The following is a 7353-nucleotide window of genomic DNA, read 5'->3' on the forward strand; positions in this document are numbered from 1 at the left end:
GAGATCTAAGGAGCATGGTGGACTTGAAGAGGAGAATTCAAGAAAAGATCAAGCGTGTTTGTGTCCATTTTAGAATGTATATGACCCATATTTAGATCAGGTTTATTGAGGTATAAATAAGTCACTAATAAGGTCCCCAATAATACAAATGAGTAAGATGAAATCAATAGACCAAAAAACCAAAGGGTAAGCAAAAGGGTTGAAATCAATAGACCAAAAGACCAAAGGGTAAGCAAAAGGCAAGTACCAAATTGGAACATACTTACTTGACCATTAACCTTTATCCTCGGAAAATTATTCCAAAATATTTTAAAATATTTTTAAGGTAAATCTCTTTCTTCTAATGTCCGTAGAGTACAAGAACGTCGAAATCTGATTAGAAACGAATGAGATATGAATTTTACATTAAGCATGAAAATCTAAAAATCAGTCTTTGGGCATCTGAAGCCCTGTTCGGGCATCCGAAGTTGGGCGTCCGAAGAAAGTGTTCGGGCGTCCAAACATGTTAAAAAAAGTTACCCGAGGAGCTCAAAATCTCAGAGGCGCCCGAAGCCTTGTTTGGGCATCCGAGACGGGCGTCCAAAGACCCCATCGGGTTTTCGAACATTGTTTTGCCAATTTTGTCTTTTCCCAATTTTGCCATTTTTATGTTTTGCCAATTTTGTCTTCTGAACTATCCATTGGAAAGTCTATAATGGCTAGTTTTGAGAAGTTGTCTATATATATATATATATATATATATATAGAGAGAGAGAGAGAGAGAGAGAGAGAGGAAACTGTTGGTGAGCTTAAGCTCACCAAACTTATGGTGAGCTAGCTTGCCCAATCACATGGGGCCCCACTTTGTTAGGGTGATCCAAACCATTCATTTGAAAGTCCCTTACATAGATGGGGAGGGTACCAAAAATCAGCTCCATAGGATCATCCTAACCCCTCATATATTTTTGGTACACCCCTTATCTATGATAAGGCCTTGCAAATGAATGGTTTGGATCACTCCCCAAAATGTGGGACCCATGTGATTGGGCAAGCTAGCTCACCATAAGTTTGGTGAGCTTAAGCTCACCAACAGTTTCCTCATATATATATATATATATATATATATATATATATATATATATGAGTTCTAAACTTTTCTAAACTCAATTCTAAGACTCCCAAGCTAAATTTGAACATATTTAAGAGTGAAGAAACTTGTTTATGCCTCTATAATCTTGGATTAAGGATTTGGATTATTGGCTTCACTTTGTATATCAACTTCAATCATTGTTACCCTTGAAAGGGATTTTGTTTTTCTTTCTTTCAACATTCAAGAAGTGTATTTGGGCGAGTGTGAAGAGACGCTGAGCCATCTCAAGAGCAAGTGTTGGAGACGTGTAGCATTCTCCGGAGTTTGTAATTAGGTTGATTCCCCTCCGTTAAGGGAATCCGTTTTTAGTGAAGCCATCAAGAGTCTTGGTGGAGTGGAGTAGGTCCTAGGCTTGGACCGAACCACTTAAAAATCCTGGTGCACACTTTTTATCTCTCTCTATATATCTTTTATCTTGTGCATTTGATTTTTACTTCTTTGTGCTTAGATTCCATATTTACCTTTGTTTTCTTAATTTTGCATTAACTAGGGCAAAAGTTTTTGAAACCCAATTCACCCCCCTCTTGGGTTGCTACCATACCCTGGGATTTCATAGTTCCTTCGACTCTCACTCAGGAGGAGGTCAATGGTATACTCGGCACCATGCTAATATACAAGTCCACCGACTACACCAGACTGAGCTAGCTGAGAGATTATCCACCTGTTCCCAGACGACCTTCTCATACTCTAGAATCTATGTGAGTCATCATTTTCTGGGCCTTCTCGAGCAGTTGTAGTGGCTCGCCACATTCGACCGGGGTGGGGCCTCCTATGCCCACCTCATATGTGAGATGGGAAAATTCTCTAGAGGTGAGTGGAGATTTGCATGCGGACTCTCGTACCTTTGGGAGGTTGTAGACACCCAATTTTGTCAAGGTGGAACTATTGATAAGTTGTCGCGAGGAAGAGTCTCATGACGAGTCCCAAAGCATCTGTAATCTTTCTCTCAATATCTCTCTAGATTAAGAAACTAGGAAGATTTTCTCAAAAATGAACTTTACCCCAGAGGTGAAACAAAAGCCCGTCTTTACACGGTATCCTGCCTTTCACGGTACTGCCAAAAAGCTCGTTTTCACACGGCCTTTCGACCGAGAAGTTAGCTTTGAGTAAAAAACATTCATTTTTACCTAAAAACACTTTGTGTTTTGAAAATCATCGATATTAGATTCATTGGAATCTCCTCAGACAAGGAATCCAACAGATCTGATCGCGTTCGATTCGGATCAAAACGGGGAGTTACGGTCCGCCGAAACTCTCGAAAACCCGTCAAAAGAGACAAAAAATCACATTTTCGAAACCAAATAAGACAAAAAATTACATTTCCCGAAATTTTGCCTACCATTTCACAGTGTGAAATTGGATATCTCCAATTTAGCATTGTAAAAACTCTACGAAAAGTTTGCCAGAACCCCTATAAATAGGGGGTAAGAGTAAAAATCAAATTTTAAACTCTGAAAATTAGATTAAAAACTCTCTGAAAAGGTTTTTATTTTCTATTTTTCTGGTTTCCTTCTGGTTTTCCTTTCTGAATTTCAGAAAACCCTAGTTTCTTTACTTTAGAAGAGAGAAAGTAGAGACATTCTTAGGTAGCTCAGACTGGTCGTCGACACTCTACCGAATTTTCGAAGACTCGGAGGGACATCCTTCAAATAACATCGTTATTTTGTCGAATTTCGCAAAACTACGAGCTATTTTTCCAAAATAGCGTCGTTGTTTGTAGACACCCCATTTTGACCGGACCCAAGTTCGCTGTGCTTGGGCGAAGCCCCATCTAATCACCAAGTTAGGATCCCGAATTGCACCCTAAGCTAGGTTAGGGTCCCCCATAGGTCCCCGTAAAATTTCATTGAAATCCGACCCGATTTGTCAAATAAGACGAGCCGGGAGAGGGTGCATAGTACAAATCCAAAGGGGGGTGAATTATCTGCAGAATGGGATATCCAGTTGAAAAGGGGGGTGAGTTATCCTGTGATGGTCGCGCCCAGGCCGAATAAGACAAAAATGGCGGGCGCGACTCATCCATTTTTGTGCGCCCATCAAATGGGGGTGCGGATATCAACAGGTTATTTTAACCTATATAAAAAAAAATCAAAAACGAAGGGGGAGGGGGAGCTCATTGGTAAAAGACAAAAAAAGATAGAGAGAGAGAGAGAGGAAGAGGGGAGCTCATTTCTACAAAAAAAAAAAAAAAAAAAAAAAAAAAAAGATACAGAGAAAGGGAGAGAGAGAGCTTATCCTCCGGCAACGGTGCCGGAGCTCCGATCGGATCGGCCACCACCTCATCTTTGCCTCCATCCTATTTCTGCAACCCAACTCCTCCGACCACATCCCACCGGAGCCGCCCATATTTTCCCTCATCACCACCTCCGATCGAGCTTTCACCCAATCACAACCACCAACAGCCACCACCTCCATTGATTCCGGCAAGCTTGCCGGAATCCGATCACCACCGTCGAACCATCTCCACCTTCTCCTTCATTTTCCCCTTTTCTCCTCTGCAAAACCCAAACCACCACTATTCGGCCATTTCCAGCCCTACCACCATCTCCTCCACCCCACTTCCAACTTCTTCTTCTTCATTTTATTTTATTTTTTTTATTTTTAAAAAAAAGAAAAGAAAAAAAAAGAAGGAGAGATCTGCAAAGAGAAAAGAGAGAGAGAGAGAGAAGGATCTTCTTCTCCGACAGAAATTTCGTCGGAGTCCGATCATCACCACCTCCGACCGGCTGTGCCGGAATCCGGCCCCAACTCCGGCCACCCTTACGCTCAGGTATTTTCATTTTTTATGTTTATTTATTTATTTATTTTTAATTTTTTTTGTCGTTTCATCATTGCATGTTTGACTGTTCGTTGATTATTAATATTAAATTATCGAGAATAGTAACAGCTGTTTGAATAGTAATAGGATTAAATTTTTATTTTCGTGAATAGTAAAGGTTGCGTGAACAGTACCAGGTCGATTAATATTATTAAATCATTATTTTCGTCGATTAATATTATTAAATTATTAATTTTGTCGGTGATTAATTATTGTTTTTTGACCGTAATGATTATTTTATTTAAATTATTATTTTTGTCGGTTATTAATATTATTAAATTATTAATTTTTTTGACCGAGATGATTACTATTAATTAAGTATTATTATTTTTCTTTCGGTGGAATATTTAATTGTTATTTCGTTTCCAATTACCGAGGGACCCGCTGATGTGGGGCCCGCCGATGTGGGACCGCTTGTGTGGGGCCCGCTTGTGTGGGGCCCGCCGATGTGAGACCCGCCGATGTGGGACCCGCTTGTGTGGGACCCGCTTGTGTGGGACCCGCTGATGTGGGACCCGCTTGTGTGGGGCCTGTTTGTGTGGGGCCCGCCGATGTATGAATAGTACTTGGTAGGTCCTACTGTGAATAGTAGTTTTGAATAGTAGTTTTGAATAGTAGTTTTGAATAGTAGCTTTGAATAGTACTTATAAATAGTAGCTTTGAATAGTAGCTTTGAATAGTAGTTTTGAATAGTAGTTTTGAATAATAGTTTTGAATAGTAGTTTTGAATAGTAGTTGTGAATAGTAGTTGTGAATAGTAGTTGTGAATAGTAGTTGTGAATAGTAATTTTGTATGCTTTATTTGCTCATCACATTTACTCAAACTTAATCTAACAAAACCTGAAGGCATCATAGATTGCGCGAACTTATTGCACACACTTACATCACTTTCATCTAAACCCCTGCATCTCACATGCACACACATCCTATTTTAGGAACCCGGAGTGTTATCTAGCATGGTTGACTGGGATTTCATCACCTGGTGCCTCTGTGCTAGAGAAGCATTCCACCCTTAGCCTAGTACCTTTATGGTACGTAAACGGATCTCTTGTTCACGTACTGATACGCCGGACACTGGTACAGTATATCGAACATGGATTCGCGCTAAGGGAACTCTTGGCCTTACCCCTAGATTAACCCACACATGCATGTAGTATACGAACACATGTGCATCACGTGTGTGAGCCTAGTTTAGGATATCCTACCCATTTGTGTCTAGATTAGGCCGTAGTCCATCTTCCAATGGCTACGATCGGTCCTAGGTACACAAACAAAGTCATGAGTCGAGATCCTCTCTCCACTCCGCTAGATTATGGTTAGGGTTGATGCCTTCAGGTAACACTGATAAAATGTGCGAAGATTAAAAAACTTTTCCTTTGGGGTTAGGATGTAAATCCCATTCATTTCCAAAGATCTCATAGGATTAGTCATTCATGATCCATCCGTTGAAAGCAATCTTATGCTATCTCATTTCATCTTGATCACAGATTTTCAATCTTATATTATCTGATTTGACTCGTGTTTTCATCTCTTTTAGAGAGTCTTTGACTCATTTATTCCTTTAGTTGGTGTTAGTGGAATCTTTGACTCGTATTTCTTTTCCTTTAGAGAGTCTTTGACTCATATATCCTTTAGTTGGTGTTAGTGGAGTCTTTGACTCGTATTTTCATCTCTTTTAGAGAGTCTTTGACTCATTTATCCTTTAGTTGGTGTTAGTGGAGTCTTTGACTCGTATTTCTTTTCCTTTAGAGAGTCTTTGACTCATATATCCTTTAGTTGGTGTTAGTGGAGTCTTTGACTCGTGTTTTTCATCTCTTTTAGAGAGTCTTTACTCATTAATCCTTTAGTTAATGTTAGTGGAGTCTTTGACTCGTGTTTCTTTTCCTTTAGAGAGTCTTTGACTCATTTATCTTTTAGTTGGTGTCATTGGAGTCTTTGACTCGTGTTTCCGTTTTTAGAGAGTCTTTGACTCATCTGTTTCATTTGCAGTATTATTAGAGAGTCTTTGACTTCGTTATCTCATTTCAGTGTTATCAGTTGCTCTTATTAGAGAGTCTTTGACTCGTTTATCCTTTAGTCGCTTTTATTAGAGAGTCTTTGACTCATTTATTCTCCAGTTACTGTCATTAGAGAGTCTTTGACTCATTTGCTCTTATAATAGTATTATTAGAGCATAGTTGATTTGCCGTAAGTGTTTGATAGGTAGAGAGTTCGTTCCGAACTACGTTGGCTTGATCCTCTTCCACGAGGTACGTAGTGCAGCTTGGGATCCACATCCCAAGTCCAGCCAAACCTTTAAAAATAAAAATTTTAAATCTTTCAAAGTTACAAAAATATTCAAACCATTTTCAAAAAGATCTTCCTCTAGAGTTAGGAGTATGTCCTAGCTGTTTAGGTTGTGTTCTAGAGTTAGGAGTTTGTCTTGATTTGTATTGATATGGTATGTCCTGTCGTGTGAGTGTCCCTAGAGTTAGGAGGCCTCGAGTCGATCGGTTAGACATTTAGTCGAACCGATGGCTAGACTAGGCATATAGTCAGCCCGTGGTTTTCATTAGGTTGCACAGCCTAGTTACACATAGGATTGTAGGAACCACCTGCATTAGCCTAAGGCTAATCAACTTGCATTAGTTAGGGCATATAGGGTGTCCTAAAATCCACAATTCACTGGAATTTTAATAATCATACAAGAAGCTTTAATAACTGGTTCGGTCTTTTAGATCGAGTCTAGGATAGAGGGCTAGATGTCTTAGGCATCATAATTTAGAATAGGGCATCGAACTACGTGGGCTCCGATTCTTCCCGAGGCCGGGATACGTAGCGCAGCTAGGATGGATGGCCATTCTGGTCCGAGTCCAGTCCTGCATTAGAGTTAGGACTTGTCTTGTCCCGTCATACATAGCATAGATTTGTGTCTCATGTTTTGATATGTTTTCTTACTTTCTTGTACTGATACTATACCTTTGGTTGTAGCTTGCATGTGCGTGTCCACCAGAAACTTAGACACCCATTAGGCATGTCACTCATAACCTAGCTTTGCTTAGGTGACACATTTTTCATTTCATTTTACGTGTTTATTTCTCCATTCTCAGGAAATGCATGCTTAGGTAGACGATTCCTGAGGATTGTTCCCATTTCACATGATTTTTACTCAAACTTCTTTGGAATTAATGAAAATGGCATAAGAGACCAAGTGCTTGCACTCGGGCGAATTGGGGGTGCTCTCAGACCTTCCCCATTCGTAACCAGGCACGAACCCATATATATTTCTGGTTATCCATTGCACAGAGGATTTGATTTTAGGGTTCCATGGCCTATCCATGGATGGCGACTCTGAGTTTATTTTGGGTATGTCTCGGTTTCGAACCTCGGTTCCGAATCAAGACATATCCCTTTCTTTTTATATCGC

This window comes from Tasmannia lanceolata, unplaced genomic scaffold (genome assembly GCF_043159265.1).
Source record: "Tasmannia lanceolata isolate RefF3 unplaced genomic scaffold, GAP_Taslan_0.1 ptg000008l, whole genome shotgun sequence".
NCBI lineage: Eukaryota > Viridiplantae > Streptophyta > Magnoliopsida > Canellales > Winteraceae > Tasmannia > Tasmannia lanceolata.